The sequence below is a fragment of the Pseudopipra pipra genome, chromosome 3, assembly GCF_036250125.1.
Source record: "Pseudopipra pipra isolate bDixPip1 chromosome 3, bDixPip1.hap1, whole genome shotgun sequence".
NCBI classification, from domain to species: domain Eukaryota; kingdom Metazoa; phylum Chordata; class Aves; order Passeriformes; family Pipridae; genus Pseudopipra; species Pseudopipra pipra.
Window position 1 is genome coordinate 31,864,105 of NC_087551.1, and position 17,728 is coordinate 31,881,832.

A 17,728-nucleotide genomic window follows, 5' to 3' on the forward strand; every position below is an offset into this window, starting at 1 on the left:
AGCACTTGAGAGATGCTGACTGAGCTCTTCTTTTCAATGGTTTCTCTCCACTCCATGGGGCTTGGCAAGAGGAGCTGGGCCTGGCTTGGGAACACAGGGAACAAAGCGCCGGTTCGACGCTGGGCACAGAGACGATGGCATTCAGCAGAGACCAGGAACACTGAAGTGGTACTTCAAGGCAAGCAGGCCGGCTCCCAGACCCGCAGATAAAGGTGTGCGAGATAAAGTGGCTGCTTGCGCTTGGAGGAGGACACTGAATTTTTGGCAAGACACGGCAGTGCGAGCCTCAAGTCATCCAGACTCTATCTCAACATTAGGACAAACAAAGAAAGAGTACTTTAACTGGATGAAGCTGCTCTGAGTCACTGTTTATCCATGAAGCACAGCTCTACAAGAGCAAACATCAAGCCTATGAGAGTCCACTGAAGACCTACAGTTAGTAACCTGGGTTCCTCTTGCCTGCAGCCCCAGCTCAAGCCAGGGTGCTCATGTCTACTAAGACCACCAAAATCCTAACTTGATATGAAGCAGATGGCTGGGAGGTCACCTCAAAACCAACATGGCGCACACCAAACACTGTGCACCAAGGGCTTCCAGAGGTGAGGCCATGAATGGCCCTCCAGACCAGACACACCAGCATCACACAGAAGACCAGATAGACAGCCACCTGACGGCCCCCTCAGGCATGCCTGCCAGGTGGCTACAGCATTTCCTGGGCTCTGCTGTTCCAGGCTGTTGTGCTGAAAGGAAAACAGAAGCAGGTGCTTTCTATGGGCTTGAGTCTGGAGAACACTCAGGAGCAGTTAAACATCGTGGCCTGGAGCTACTGTAAAGCAGCCTGCACATCTGAAGGCTGCTTTCCATAGAAAGCACCGCCCTAAACAGAGTGCAAATCAGTGGGGAACAGCCTGCTGGGAGCCATAGCAGCAGCCCTGAGAGGGACATGCTCAGAAAAGCTGTGCTATTCCCATCCTGCCACTTCCACTGCCAGGCTAAACCTTCAGCCTCAATCCTCATGTATTAGTGAGAGCCAAGACCCATCCCTTATTCTGGCCATGTTTCCTGAGACCCCCTTTCCTTCCTAAAGCCTTCTTTGTGCTTCCAGATGTCTTCTAATGCCGAAAGAAAACAGCACGGTGGGTTCAGGTTCCCCAAGCCTGACATGAATCTCGTCTCTGACCTTGCGTGAAGCCTTGAAGGTCACCTTGTACAACCCTGAACCTTCTCCGGGTACCAGCAGACAGCAAAACATAGGCAGGATGCACTGAAGCATGCCATAGATTTCTACCAAGGAACCACATTCCTGGCTGTTCATCTTCTGTGGAAGGGAAATCTGCCTGTATGGACTGATTTGAAGTGCAGCATCACAGAGACGGGCAGGAGGGGCAGTACATCCAAATAAAAAGGAACCAGCAGACCCCAAAGGCAATCAGGGTACCTTGAAACAACAAAACTGATTTTTGGTGGTTCACATGAGTGAACATGCTGCTCCATACCTCATTTGATGATCAAGACAACATAGCACATGTATTGCATAAAAAGACAAGCCACCCAAAGCTGTGGCTGAGGCCTCTGATACAACACAACAGAACGACAGGCAGTTCCTCCAGAATTTTCCTTATAGGCATGAAGTTTGCCTGGCCTTCCCAAACACACCACAGGAGCAAGAGCATAAAAACAATTAGTAGATTATGGCAGTCTGAGATAAATTACTAATTAATATCCCAGATGAGGTTAACACTTAGTATTTCTCCCAGTGCAAATCTATCTTTGGCAGCTTTTTAAGATATTCCTTGAAGAATCTTCATATAAAAGAAATGACCCCTGCTCAGGAAAGCTCCTAAGTACATACTTTTATTGGAACACCTTCACTGAACCCATTGTAACATAAGTACATGGCTAAATTAAAGTGTTTACCCAAAAAGGGACAGACTTGAGCACTGTGCTCTACTTCAAGCACCAGCTCTTTTTCAAGACTATTCTCTGAACTCTGGCTATGTGCACCAGTTACCAACCCAGCCCCAGCTGAGTGTCTCAGGGTAGGGGCAGCAAAGACCAAGTATCTTAATCAAAATTTTTCTTTGATGATGAGAAATAGGTTCCTGCCATACACATCACAGCAACTGGTTAAATGAATGATCCTAGACCAGAAAGCTTTCTTCCCTTCCTGGGGAAATGATTTTGGTAGGCTGGAAAGGCACACCATTCCTCCCAGTTCTGCTTCCAAATTTCATTATTTCTTCTTCTTGCTGCTCCTCCAAAAATACTTCTCCTCCCTTCTCATGAAGGGGATGGAAGATTCCTAGCTCCTGCCTCCACTCTCCTCAAGCTAAACCCTGTACACCTGTAACTTTTCCAAGCACACCTCTACAGCCTCTGTTTCCACAGCTGATGTCTGTGTGCTCAGCATCCTTCTAGCCATATTTTGCCCAAACATCCAAAGCACAGATATGGCTGGAGCCAGAGGGACAATGGTACTGTGGTCTCCTTGCTCTGCAGCGCAACCTCTTTGCATTCTGAGCCCGAGAGGCCAAAGGGTTCTCTTTCAGTCACATCGTGGCCAAATATCTAAAACCCAACACCCTGTCATCCTATCTCATCCTCTTGCTTCCCATTTCCTTCCGGCACAGCTGCTTCCCGTGGTGCCCAAACTGTCCACAGAGAGAGGAGAAAGCTAGCTTTTTTTTTTTGATTTTCAAATAAACATAGTAGTTCGACAAGTGTCAACTGTTATATGGTGAACTTCAGTTTTCCCATTTATATCAACAAACATCACACTTGTCTCATTTTTACAGAGAGGGACACACCTGAATCTTGTTGCCAGACTTGCAACTGATCATCAGCATCAGGGCTTGCCTGGCTCTTGGGAAACAAACACAATCAACAAAGCCTTTGTGTCTCCATTTTTGTTACAGGGTATTTTGAAAAGGTCTCCTGCACTAAAGCACTCAAGTTCCCTCAGAGTTACCCAAGCAGCTGTATGATCCAGAGTCTCCTGCACTTCTAATGGAGCAGGGAATCTACAGATACCAAAGGCAGAGGCAAACTCCATTAATGTATTATGGAGGAGAGACTTCCTAACATTCACTTTTCAGATCAGGGCACGGAAAGATGTTCTACACACTACAGATGAGGCAGAAGTCTCTCACATGGCATTTTGCTTTTTATCAATGGATAAAGTGCATGATACTGCCTCATTTCACATGCCAGTCAGGCTATTCCTGGGATGCCTTTTGCCTGGCTCTTCCATGTCCCAGTCAGCTCAGAAGAGGCAGATCAATACTTCACAGGAAAGCCCTAGGCAGATTTAGGTGTACATGGCTTAAAACACAACCCAGATAATGCAGACAACACTGCTTACTTGAGCAGCAGGCTCCACTCCTCAAACTGGGGAGCTTTTAGATTCAGTCTGCCCTGAATCTAAAAGCCACCACCATCACCCCCCGAGAGCTCCCTGGCAAGCCCAGCCGTTCTTTTCCCCAGTCACCCTCCTGTTTAATAGGGGGGAAGGCTGCAAAGTCAGCTGTCCTTTGCCTAAAATCACCCAGGCATACCAACTCACAGCTGCTCCTTGAATCACAGCCTCCTGCAGTGGGTACATCCTGCCTGCACCCTACGCTGCTGGGGCTTTGAACATACCTCCCAGACCAGCATCCAGAGGGAAGGCACGTGGCTGCCCCCAGAACAAACCTGACAGCCACACTTAGTCCTCCAGGGCCTGAAAGGGGAAAGTACAGGTATGCAGGAGAGCAGCACCTCTTCCAACCTCTCCTCCCGGGCAGCCAGCACCACTGCTGCTGCCCTGCCCACCTGTTTATGCCCAAGGCTTGCCACAGCAATCCTGCTACAGCCCTGTGAGTGAGGAGGCTGGAATTTCACAACTGGCACCCTGCCCTCTGCTTACGCCACTTGACTGGCATCCCAGTTAAAGACTCCGAGAATCCCTACATACGGAAATCAGGTCTCCATTGAAGCAGTGGTGCCAGCCACCAGGCATGGCTGCTGGGAACTGACTGCTGGGTCTGGTGGCAGGGACACACGTCCTGTCAGAGTCAGTGACGAGAGCTCTGAGATCAGCTCTGCCACATGCAGCTCTGCTGGGCTCCACCTCATGCACATACACAGGGCGTGTGTGTGTGACTCATTTACTGCAGCTCATCAGAAATCCACAGCCCCAGCAGTGTTTTAGGGTCAGCACTTGCTCTCCAAGTGGCACAGGCATAGGGATGTGTGTGTGTGACTTGACAGCAATGGAAGAGAGATCCCTTGCTGGTGCCTTCCACCCAGCAGCCCGGTGGGCACTGGAAAGCATCACAGGGCAGTTACCTGCTCATCTTGAGAGAGTCACACAGATGCTGGCTATTACACCTTCTCCCAAGTCAGGCACCATCTCAACAGGAGGAAGATGACATCTATCAAGCCCAAGTTTTACCCCATTGCTTGCCAGTGGCAGTACATCTGTCACTACATGAAACACCTGCAGACCCTCAGGGATAACTGTAGCCCAACACAGCCATATGCACCTCACTCCTTCCTCCTGAATCCTACCTGCTTTCTAGACTCTTCCAATACCCCATCCACACATCATAGATTCATAGAATCATTAATGTTGGAAAACACCTGTAAGATCATCGGGTCCACCCATTAACCCAGCACTGCTGTGTTCACCATTAAACCTGGTGTCACATTCACACGTTTTTTGAATACTTCTAGGGACAGTGGTTTCACCTATGGGCAGCTTGTTCCAATGTCTGGCCACTCTTTTAACAGAGAAATTCTTCCTAATATCTAACCTAAACCTCCTCTGGTACAACTTAAAGACAATTCCTCTTGTCCTATCACTTGTTACTTGGGAGAAGAGACTGACTCCTACCTGGCTACAAACTTCTTTCAGGAAGGTTCAGGTGTCTTGAGCCTCTGTTTCTCCAGTCTAAACACCATCAGCTCCCTCAGCCACTCTGCAAAAGATCTGTGCTCTGGACCCTTCACCAGTTCCATTGCCCTTCTCTGGACATGCTCCAACACCTCAACATCCTTGTAGTGAGAGGCCCAGCAGGGCTGGTAGGGGTGGGAAGCTGTGGATGGTTTCCCAGGGCCAGGGAAACAAAGCTGGAGCTCAGGAAGCATCCCCTCAGCCATACGCACAGCAGCCCCTTGATGAGGGGTCACCAGTGCCCCTGCATGCCTCAGCTGAGCTCAGAGCTTCCAGGCACAGTCCTTCTAAGCCTGTGCTCACCAGCAGAGAAAACTCCTTCCAATATAGCATCAGTTGCCTATTTATAACATGCTGTTTACCAACACCAAGCACTCTCTCCTTGGAAGCGGAGGATGAGATGACTCAATGGAGCATGAGCAAGGGAACTTTCTTCTGTCATGGGAAGATGATGGGACCATGGGAGGGTCACTAAGGGCTGGGTGCTGCAGCATGGCTGATCACCTGTAGCTCTCTCACCAATGCAAGGAAACTCAAGGGCACACTTAACCTTTTTTAACATTAGACTCTTAAGCTCTGGGACTATCTTCCTGTGAAAGGATGAGATCAGATCCAGCACAAATGACTGTGCCAACATCCCCTTGCTGCCTGCTCTGTGCTTGGGAAGCATTAAGTGCCAGCAGGTGTTGAAGTACCAATTCAACATGAAGTCTCTGAAAACCTCCTGACAGCTCCTATGCCCCTCTTCCAGCAGCTCAAAGCACTGCTGGTTGCTAAAGTGCTTTGACAGAGCTTCTTCAGGCAATACGCATCTCCAGGCGAACCATGACCCTGCCAGCCAGCTGTCTTCTGGCAGGTGGGTGGGAAGGCAGCCCCCACTGCTTACCCTCACCCACCTCAGCTCTGGATGGTCACTCTGTCATTCCATTTGCTCAGTGCCCCTCGGAAGAGTTAGATTAGCAGGGCTGTATAAAGCAAGGACACCTAACCGCTGAGGCATTAGTGATGCCAGCCTTCAGCAGTTGGCAGAGATGAGCACTACAAAGTTTGCTATGTGTCTCAAAGTGGGGTAGGGGGAGGAGAGGGATTACAACTCCAGCTCCCCAAGGCACTGTCCAAGAATACACTCCTGAGCAACAGCAGGCAAGAAACAAGTGCCTCCTAGGGCTCCTTAAATTTTGCAGACTTTCTCCTGTGTCCAAGCTATACCCCTTCCTGGGTGGCTAGGAAGAGACCCCACCAGATGTTATTGAACTGCACAACCATATGGTGGCAGATCAGTCTTGAAGTCCTTCCAGGTGAAACAAACAGTACCAATCCTGGCTCCTCCCAGAGCCATCACCGCATTTTCCATTTTTCCCTCGTGGCTGCATCCAGCCATCTCCTGATGCCAGGAAAATTTTTAGTGTCTCACATTTTCCCCTCTATCTTTAAGAAAGTTATTGCTTTCCTGTCCTCAAATAGCCAACACCTCTTCCATCCTACCAAACTGGTAATGGACCTCCTGGCTCCATTCCCCTCTGTCATTTCCCAGATCTATCTCCTATGCCATTGCACTTACCAGCCCCAAATGGGCTGACTAGGATGCACATTTACATTAAGGGGCTGGATCAATTTCTGAGTTTTTAACCTTTCCTAACGGACAAGGGAGGGTTGGTGTCAGGGACCTTACCAGAAAGCCTCAGCTGAGCTCTGGTGCATGTTCAGCCAAGGCCTGGAGTCCAGAGGCATGCCTGGAGCACACCACCTCAGCTGCAGGAGCACGGGGCATTGTCACACATAGGGCCCAGGAACTGCTGGTCAATTGCATAACAAGTTTTGGCTATAAGCCATTCACTCAGCTTGCCCTCATGTGCCACCATCCCTTCAGCATGGTTCCTCCTCACCAATAAGCCATGGGCTCAGTGGGGGTACAGGCTTCTGCACTCCATCCACTGCCAGAGGTGAAGGCACCAGCAGCGTTGCCCATGCCTAGGATAATCCTTTGCTCTTATTCATCCTCCTGGGTCACCTCGCTACCCGCTGCTGGGTCCCCACTCTCTGCCAGCTTCCCACACATCCATGTGGCAGCTCCCGGCCATCCCCACCCATGCCCCAGCCCACTCACTCCTCCCAGCACCGATTCACCCACCCCCAGCACTGAGTCACTCCCCACTGCTCATGACCATGCATTCAGCCTGCTTCTGGCATCCCCACCACCCCGAGACAGAGGGTGAGGTTGTCAGCACTCTGCTTTAGAGAGCAGCAGTGAAGCAGAGTGGATCCATGACACAGGAGAACCTGGCTGTGTTCTGCATCCCACACAGCTGCATGACTGTGGGCATGCTGGTCCATGCCTCTGTCCATCAGAACCACATACAACTCCTAGATAAGCAACACTTGTCTTGTAAGTAGCCACAGGATTATAACCAAAGATGGTTTGGGATTGTTTCCCAGTTGCTTGCCAGGGTAATTGCAAGAGCACAAGCTTCACGCTGCCTCCGCCAGCTCGGTCATCTCCAAGCACCCAGGGAGGTGCCAGGCAGGCAGCAGCACACCTTACAAAGTTTTGCCACTGCTAGTTTAATCTTCCATCCAAGGTCAGCACTTAGACTCTTCAGGACCAGGTAAACTCACTGCCTTCAGGGAGGGGGCAGTGGCACCAAGCAGCAAGTTTGACTTAAAGAATGAGAAGAATAAAACACTCCCTGTCCACCTCTGGCCTGAGTCACAGGACTCCCTGCCAGCCCTGGCACAGCCCCTCCTGCCTGCAGGCAGCATTCACCTTTGAGTATCTGCAAGGAGCAGTGGGGCTGCAGGGTGTTCAGTGCACCCAGCTGCTGCTCCCCATCCATGGACTTTTCATTGTACACATGGTACAGCTATTACATGTCTCCTCCTGCTACCTGTTGCTTGTTTCCACTGTCACACCTTCTCCCTTAGTTCTTTCCCACCTGGAGAGGTAGGGTTCAAGTTCACACTAGGGCCAGACCAGTCCCCAGCCCTCTGGGGGATCCCAACATGGGCAGCACATACACCTGACAATTTTTCTTTTCCCCCTATATCCACAACCATCAGATTAGGAGAGTAGAAACCACATCTTGGTTAGTCCCTCTGGTATTTGCTTTAGCACCACAGTGCGGGGGAAGGAGCGGGAGGTTCTTCCCACATAGCACCAAGCCTGTCTGAGTTCAAGTTTGGACAACACTCTCAAACACAGTGTGATTCTTGGGGTGTCCTGCGTAGGGCCAGGAGTTGGACTCTATGATCCTGATGGGTCTCAGCATATTCTATGATTTTATGCACCAGCAGGCCCTCCTCCTAGACCTTTTTGCCTGCCTGCTTAGCAAGGGATGGGACAGCTGTTCCTGTCCCACCCCATCCCCTACCTTAAGAAGAAGGGGCACATAAAAAAAACAAGCCAAGAAACCAAAAAAACCCAAACTCAAACCACCCCCCTCCAACCATATTTGAGTTTCAAACCCTGTTTGATACTGAAATCTGCCTGGCACATGGTTCCTGCAGGCAAAAAGGGTATGAAAATGTACACCTATCTAAGCAGGTAGGCAGAGCAGGAATATCAAGGCTGCCAAGCCCTGGTGCTGGGGTAGGAAGAGAGAGTGTTGCTCCAGAGCTCTGCTTGGAGTCTCCAGAGCCAGCTCAGCAAGGAGAAGCTAGTAGGAAGGGCGGGCTTCACTATCAGAAATGTACATTCCAAGTGAAGGGATGCTCTGAAATGTTGGAGTGGGCTGGGAGGCAATTAGAGGTTGATCAGGATGACTGACAGGATGGAAACAGCCAGGAGGCTCTATTTACCAGCCACACATTTCCAGCAGTGCTTTTCTATCCAGACATCAGTCGCTCCCATGTATTTTGAAAACAGGCTCAATAAAACCGCATACCTCCTCTACTTTGATTGCCCCATCTCTTGTCTTCCCTAGATTTCCAAGCTCCATCTAGAGATCCTGTTTGATCCTTTGTACCCAGCCAACCCCAGAGACATCTGCAAGCACAGCTGTGTCAGACACAGAGACAAAGACCCAAGCAATCAACATGTCTCCACAGGCATAAGTCTGCTGATGGAGGTGCAGTTATACTGGCAAAACTGCTTCTCAGTGTTTTGAGGTGGTGGAATAAAACCAGACATTAGAAGCAGGAGCATTTTTTGCTAAAATAATGTATCAGCAGAGCAATCAAAACAGGTAGTCCTACACATCAAGAGGCCAGAAGCTGCAGGTGTTGTAAAGGAGGTACCTTAGAGACAAGACCCAGCCCATGCTCAAGTACTGCCACCACACCACGTTTTTTATGCCTTTTACTTGCGAAGGTGCAATCCTCACCCCTTACCCATCAGAGGAAAGCTGAGCTATGGCTCCTACTCCACAAGGCCCTTCTGGAACAACTCCAGCTGTTCCATCCTGTAGCATTCGACTCCCCAGAGGAAAACACAAAGGCTTAGTGGGGTTATTCCCTGCAAACCAAAGCTCTGCTCTCATCAAAATGAACACAGCATTAAAGAAAACAAAATAAAGAAGTGAAACGCTGGGTTCCCCCCCCACCTTCTTCTTTAAAGCACATCAAAGCATTTGCTTTCCCCGACTTGAAACCATAGTCAGGAGCTATCTACTAGCTTTGAAATTCCCCTTCTACCCCAGGCAGTAATAAAACATGAAGACAGAGAGTGTAAGATTCCAGGAGCACTAGGCAGCAGGAGAGATACATCCTGTCAGGCACACTGGATCATTTTTATTTTTAACAGCATTACAACGTTAGTGGGTGAAAGGGAAATCACGGATGTAGCAAGATTTTAGTGAGCCATCTGCTCCGGCATCTCACCCAGTCTCCTTCTTGAGGTCTCTTCACTGGACTATGGAAGAAATGTCATCTCATGGACTGCAAACAGGCATAATGACCCTAAATAAACCAGCAGCTCTACGTGACAGAGCACTGCAATACAGGCTGTCAGGAACCAGAGGCAAGGGTGACGTTTGGTTTCATTCATCATTTTCACCAGACAGGGTGCTGAGTTTGGATGGGTGTTAGGTACTGGCTGCTGCCAGGTACCGGTTTGGCAAAGAAGCCACGCACCACAGAAGAAGGGATGCTATCAATCATTTGGAAGCAGATGACAGGCTGGGGCGAGGAGAGGCAGGGAACAATTCCAGAGGCACATACACAGAGAGCGGACATACGTTTGTCAGGGTGGCACCCTACATTAGCTGGGGCCAAGTGAGCGCTTTCTTTTACTGGAGATGTCTCCTCATAAGGTAGAAGGGTCTCAAAGAAAGACTTTAGACAGATACTATGACAGGAACAACAAGCAAGAAGAACAAGAAGCCCAGAGAACAGAGGTGCACTAAAAAATTAACAGGCAAAGACAGGGATCTCCACATGTGCAAAGGGAGAAGGCAGAGCTGGCTGCATGGTTCTGAAGGTGACTGCAGTTCTAGCATCTCACCACGGGTTTTTTTTTGCCACTGTTCACGGTCTGTCATTTCTACCCTACCAAGCTATGATACACAGTCATAAGGTATGTTATGCTTATGTAGGATAACCAAGTCTCACCTTAATCTTTTCCTTGATTAGATAAACAGATTGATCTCCTTATGATTCCCATGATAAAGCTATCTCTCCAGCCTCAGATTATCTTGTAACTCCTTTCTGCATTCTCTTCAATTTTTCAGCAGCCTATTCTGAGCACTGACACTGGATTTAGACAGCATATTTTAGTATCAGTCTCCCCAGCATCACCTACAGCAGTAAAGTCTCACTCTTAGGGCTGCTCACTGCTGCCTTTCCAGGTGTAAAACGTTTCATACAACTGTCAGGCTTGAAGGGTCCTTAATAGGTCATCTGACAAGATTCTTTGCTTGAGGCACAGTCAGTTGCAAGTCATCCATATCTACAGACTTCTAGCTAATTTGTCCCAAAACAAACACACCCCCTCAACTCCACTAAAAACCCTTCAAGATAGTCTCAATTTCCGCTTCAGTATCCCAACTGATATTACAGGAAACCATTAAGTTTGGACTCCTTCATTACAGGTAAAGTGAATTCCTACCCTGTCTTCATCACAACTACAGACTTCTACAAAAGTACATTGCTGTACATTCTTCAAGACCATGAAGTTCCCTCTTTCACCTTTTCTTCCTCAGGCTACACAGCCCTACTTATTCTCATCCGTCCTCCCACAACATACTTCTAAAGACCTTAATAATTTGTTGCTTTGCTGGATACTCTGTTGTTTGCACACATCCTTCTCCAAGAGTTGCACTACTTCTGAGTCTGGCCCTTCAGCAACACCTCATCTGTGTAAAGGAGAGCACTAATTGCTTCCTGCACCTTAGAGGTCACTCCTCACATGGCCTGGCACTCCTTGTGTTTTTCTGCTCCCCAGAAAAGCACTAATTCACCCTACTCCCAAACTTTGGCAATAACAACATCTTCCCCTGCCCTGCCTAGCCAGGGTCTCCTTATCAGATAGGAACCTTTCTGAGTACAGCTTTGCAAGTAGATGAAGGCCTACATAAGGGATGCTTCCCACCTCCTACCCCTTCCTCCTTTGTTTACAAGGCTGACACTTGGGGCAGTGACACAGACTGACTTAATTCAAGATCTATTACATCCATCGCCCCCGCTCAGCTACGAGGCAGGCCATTCTCTCAGGCAAGGGCGTTGACCGACCTGATACAGTACGTTCCAGACAAATGCATGCTGGTGGATTTTTAAGCAGCGTATTCTCCCACCTCCTTAACAGAAGAAACACTAACTACTTAACTGTTTATGCTAGATTATTTAGGCTGAATGTAGTCCAATTCTTTTCCCCTGCACTTCAAGAGATCAAACCTCAGAACCCCCCTTTACTAAATGGTGTCTCAGGTGGCTGCTCACCATGTAAAAGTTGCCTTAGTCTATAAATACTTTCAGGGAAATTTCATAAGGTTTTGCCCACATGACCACATCTAATTTACCAAAATGGTCTCGTCACCTGTTCTGATTTGTGCTTGGATTTACTTTTAAAATTAACACGTCACCCCGATCTTCTTTGCAAGGTGAAGACAGAGTTCTCACATTTTATTTGTTCCTCTTTTCCATGTAGCCAGGAGCTAATTCCTTCTTCTACCCAATAGTTGCTTAAGCTCATTCTGCCCTAGCTGGGAGTTCACATGAGTTTTGCATCCACTGCAAACCCAGTTCCTTCCTCTCAGATTTATAACTTTGTGACTAACGCCAACTCAAGATTGCCTTTTCTGCATTGTGAGTAATAGCAAGTCCCTGGGCAGCTACCGCAGTTCAGCAGACACACAATAATTCACTTCCAGGTCTATGCCTCAAACATAGACTTAAAGCCCAGCAAAATCACCAACTTGCATACACAGTCATCCTGGAGAAGATGTCAGCTTTACCAGCATCACCTGAGAGCCTCGAGAGCTCAATGGCTTCACACAAAGGCAGTATAGACCATTAGCACACAGAGCAGAGGGATGAATCCCTTTTAAGATCTTCCTTGGGACCCCCAAAGGCACTAAATTTTTGGCTCAAGAGCCCAAGTATCCTGAGGCCATCTGCAGAGACCATCCCCAGTCTGGTTCACTGCCAAGTACTCTCTACCCTCCAGCAGAAGACATCAGATGTTGATAATCATTTCAAGCAGAAGACAAGGCCTGCTGCCATCTGAGTTTCCTCTAAGTACAAGATCATGCCAAGATTCATCCCCCCACTTTGAAGGGACTTGCAACAGTCTACTAAAAGCCACTGTTTAATTGGCAAAAGCAGGGCCAGGCCAATACACAACTCTCCTACTAAATGCACTCTCACGCGAAACTGCACTTGTAAGAGTAGCATTCTTCCCCCTGACCCATGTCAGCAACACATCAGGAGAGAGTTGGATGATTTAAGAGAGCCTGTCAGAGCAGTTCTTCCATGCTGGTCAACAGGAGAGAGCACAACATCTCCCCACAGGCAATACCACATGATCTCCTTGCTGGCGTGACAGAGCCAGAGGTCACATCACTGGTGGCAGCTGGGTGTCTGCAGGGTGATGCTCTGCACTGAGCTGGGAACAGAGACCTGCACAGAAACCAGTGATGACATCCCTAGGGGAAAGGGAAGAGGGTGTCAGAGCAAGCAACTGCTCTGCACGCAGAATTACAGGGGTGCAGAGAGGATGAGCACATCCAAGGAAGGGATACAAGTAGCTCTGGCAGCATACAGTCCTTCTAGGAGGTGAGAGGGAACAGAAGGACAGGAAAGGTCTGCAGTAGCCACTCTTCCAGACAGAGAAAGGCAGGGAGGTTTTTCAGCTTGCTGCTCAGAGGTACGACGGCTGTGGTGGTTCAGGAAATCAACTGCAGAACATACTGAAAACAGGCAGCATGAATCCTGCCTGTGACCGCTTTCTCTTGTGCTGATGCAATGTGTCACCTTTCGAACACAGTCCCTTAAGAGATCCAGCCCTTTTCTTTAATGCAATAGCACAAACAGCCAACACAAACGGGAATCTTCAAAACCTTGCTTTAAGCCAGACCTGTACTACCAACTGCTAATTTCTCTGGGGAAAAACAGCATGCATAAAACAAGACCTCTCTCTCTCTTCCCAGCACAATAACCATGAGGGCAAAGGCTGCTGGCATCAACAATTACACCAAAGTACATCAAGAACAGGAGACTTTGCTCAAAAGATGCAGTGGGCTATGCCAGCATAGCCCTATCTTGCTCATATAAGCTGTGTAGCCACTCTTAAGAGTTTAGCCTGAGAAGAGCACTGAGATACTGGGAAAGCTTTTCCACTCCCTGGCCTGGCTTTATGAAGGAGGGGAGGAAGGGACTTGAAAACAAGAGGAAGAATGGCAGGCAGGCAACACCAACATGCAAGAGCCATGGGGAGAACAGAAGCCTTTCCAGCACTGCTTAGCACTGTGCTGGGAACACATAGGGAGCATGCAAAGATAACCCTGTAATGGTCAGCAAGCGCTGTGCAGAAAAACATGGAGGAAAGGGTTCTGCATCTCACAAGCAAGTCTCGCAAGCATCTCACAAGCAAGTGAGTCCTAGGCTTCCTGCAGCTAATCTGTATTTGGAGCAGAGGGCAGACACCCAGCTCCATGCTGGAAGGACATGAAGAGAGAAGGCAGTGCCAACCACAGGCCTGCAGACTCAGAGAAAAGCCATTTCATACTGTAAGCCTTTGCTCTACAAGCTCGGCACTGACTTCACGCATCTCACCCTCTCTCTGTTGCAGAGTGCGTACGCACATGCCTTTCTTTTTCCTTTCTTGATTTATATTTTTCTCCTTTTAACCAACTTTCTAGGCAATGCATCAGGCCTGCCCCCTAACTCATTACCCTGAACAAACCAGAGGGCTGCTGACAGGATGAAGGCTGCAGGCAGAGAGCTGACTCCCAAGAAGGCCATGCTCAAGGCAGCTCCTGCACAAATCAAGTCCCCATATGGATAGAGAGGTGAGCAGTCCTTCCCAGCAACAGCCTGAGCTGCACAAGGCACAGGAGACAGGGTGAGGGCTGCAGTTCCAGGCAGCAGGCACTCCCACAATGAACGCAGAGCTACCTTCAGAGAGGCCAGCTGCCCCACAGTGTGGTCCTTCGGAGCTAGAGCATCAGAACTTGCTAAGATCAAAGTGGCCGAGAGATGCAGGGACTCCCTCCCACCCCTCTCCCTTCCTGGAAATCTGCATTTCAGTTTGCAGTTCAGCCTACAAGCAAGCTCCAAGCTCCCCAGGTTCATTTCCAGAATAAGGAGGAACAGCAGACAGCTGTGTTGAGACCAGACATAGGCAAATCTTCCTCTGACTCACGCAGCATCTCAGAAGCCATGGCCCATTCGGGGCTCTGCCGCTCCCTGTCCCCCCTTCAATGCCTCTTGAGCCATCAGGCAAGGCCTGGGACCCTGCAGAGCCAGTTCAGCCAGTAACAAACCTGCTCCTTTGCTTCAAAGCTCCAAGCTGGGCCTCTGCCTCCTTGTGTGAAAGGCAGCATGGAGAAGAGGCAGTGGGCTTGGCACACCAGCCAGTTGCTGCAGGACCCACCAGGAGAGGGGACGGCTCCCAGGCTCAACACTGTGGGCTGCCCAGCAAGCTCTCAGTGGCAGGAGCAGCAGGAAGCAGAGTACCCTGCCACCAAGAAGTGCTTGGTTCCCAACCCCTGAAAAGGAGCACCTAGATTAAAAAAGCCTTTACGGTGCTGTCACTCAAGGACATGGAGACAAACTCCATTTTCCAAACATTCCGTTCATCTTCAGCCTACCACGAAAAGCCTTGAGGAAGATCTGGCCCCAGCTTCCAGCAATCCTTATCATCCTTGCCCATCCCTACCCACGGCAGAGCTCTCAGATGCTTTGATATGCAAATCATGCACAGTACCCATAACCAGCACTGCCTGCAATTAGCAGCACACACGGAATATCCTACATGCAGGGCCTCCTCCCTCACGAAGCCGGCGCCCCACGGCTGCGCACGCTTCACGTCAGACACAACGCAGGTCGCAGCTGCCTTTCCTGGGAGCGGGAGGTGCTGCCTGCGGAGTCCTTGGGACTTCAGCATACAGCCTCACCCTGGCTGCCAGGATGGGGCACTTATAGGAAGGATGCAGGCTGGCATTGCCCCTCAGTATGGACAGGAAGGTGTCAGAGGAGCCGCTGGCAGGACGCTGCAAGGCTCACCATGACAGGAGGCTCAGGGAAAGTGTAACTAGCAACAGACAAAAAGGAGGGCCTTGGCACTGCCAGCTCTCAGGCTTTTATTGCAAACCTTATGCTACCTGGGATTTTCTGACAGTTCTAGTTCCAAGAATGAAATAATTTCATGAAGATTTTTTTTTTACAAAAACAGTATTAGAAAACCCTCAGAGCAAGTTCCTAACCCACTCTGTTGCTGAAGAAAGCTAAAAAATATAACCAAGGATATTTTAAAAACCCAGAAAGAAAAAAAATTTTATAAACTCAAACAAACAAGAAGCAAAGCACACTCGGTATTTTTCTTTTCTTGGCTCAACTCATGGCTCCAGGACAGTTCAGGATAGTCGCACTGCACTCTGGTCAAAGGGCAAAAAAATGGAACATTGCAAAGCCTCACGGCAACGTCTTCTTGACAAGAAAACCGACACCCTCAGAAAATACAGTAGCTTCAGTTCCTTCCAAGGTTATTGAAGACAGGAACAGACAAAAATAGAGCAAACTTAGCGCAACAAAACATACTTATGAGCCAAACCAGAGCCTCTTCCCAACCCCCTCAAAGGCATCTTCTTTCTGTTTATTTTGCTCTTATGGTATCCAGGCGAAGACTGTAGAATGGACTTCTCTCCCCATAAAGATAGTGTATTCCTACTACTAAAAGGCTCGAGAGGAAAAAAGCCTTTCCTAGGTAGACACCAGCTAATTGCAGTCATTAGAAGTAGTCCTTAATGCTTTGCTATTTCTGGCCTGAACAGAGTCCTCCTGGAGTCAGTTAGGAGCCGAGTGGTTGGCTTTCCACTCTCTCAGAAGCGTTAAGAGAATAGAAAGCTATTAGGGACCATACAGCAAGAGTGTTTGGAGGGGAAGGGTACTGGTTCCTGCAATACACTTGCAAAGGCTCTGTCCCACACTCAGGCGGGGTGTCTGCAGGATCATCCAAGGAGCACTTGTGCCATGCAACCATTCAGTGGCTTTGCTAATGGGACTGCTGCTAACGGGATGCTCCTGCCCTGCAACCCCTGGCTTTCCATGTGTGCTTACTCCAGAGCATGACGTGATGCACAACTAAATTAGCCACCCTGAACACACACTGATAGGCCTTTTGCTTCTAACTACTTTCATGGGGAGAGCAAGGGAGGGAGGTGCTCAGAACCCCAAAACACATGGTCTCCATCCAGCTGAGAGCTACCAAACCTTCTATGGACACCAGGTTGACTGCAGCCACCTTGCAGATTTTTGGCGTGATGCCTTCTCCAGCAGGTAGCTACATACAGGGCGCACTCTAGGACAGGAGATAAAAACATGGTTTGCTGATGCGGAGGGGCTGGCAATCGAGACAAGAGCAGAAAGGGGCTGCTTGGCTACCTGGCCAGGGACACGAACCCCATCCGACAGCCCTTCGCCAAGTATTCCAGGGTAGAAGAAGCAGGGCGGTATCAGAAACCTGCTCGACACATCCCTGCTGCCTCGCAGCTGCTCGCCATGGCAGCGGCGCCCGGACGAGCGGCAGGGAGGGGGGGCAGCAGCAGCTCCCCGAGCACGCACAAAAGCGGCGAGAGCAGGCGAGACGGGGCCGGTGCCGCCCCGCGGGAAGGGGGCCGGTGACCCCCGGGGTGCTCAAACCACGGTACCCAGCAGCCGCGGAGCAGAGGGACGGCAAAGGACGGGCGCCTGCGAGGCGGAAAGAAGCCCCAGCGGGCCCTGGGGGACGGGTGGGGGAGGCCAGGCCGCCGCACGGGCGCCGCACCGGGCGCGCCCCCCGCCCCGCTCCGCCCCAAGATGGCAGCGGCGCCCCCCGCCCCGCCGCCCCCGACAAGGGCTCCGCGCATCGGCTCTGGGGCCCGGCCCGGCCCGGCCTCGGCGCCACGACCGCCCCCCCCGTCCCCCGCCGGCAAGCCCCCGCCAGGCCTAGAGGAGCCGCGGCAGCCGCGCCCCCCAGCCGTGCCGCAGGTCCCCGCTCGCTTACCGGCGGCCGTGTCAGGCGCGGACGGGCTCCCCCTGGGCCGGGCGCTGCGGTACCGCGCTGCCCCCCGCCGCGCTCGGCAGCGAGCGGCGACTGCCCGACTGCGCTAGGCAGGGTCCGACGGGGCTCGCCTCGGCTCGGTCCGGCGGGGCTCGGCTGCGCTC

At 50.3% G+C, this 17,728-nt stretch overlaps 1 protein-coding gene across 3 annotated transcripts in view; it reads right to left on the reverse strand.

Annotated features, from left to right (window-relative positions):
- Positions 1-17,726, reverse strand: part of TMEM63B (transmembrane protein 63B) — a 47,769-nt gene extending 30,043 nt beyond the window's left edge. For 2 of the 3 annotated variants that reach the window (XM_064651047.1, XM_064651044.1), the window contains exon 1: positions 17,568-17,724. The gene's annotated coding sequence lies outside the window, so the exon portion shown is untranslated. Of the gene's footprint in view, positions 1-17,567 lie in introns of all 3 variants that reach the window. The other variant, XM_064651048.1, reaches the window with a different exon arrangement.
- Between the last annotated feature and the right edge of the window lie 2 nt (positions 17,727-17,728).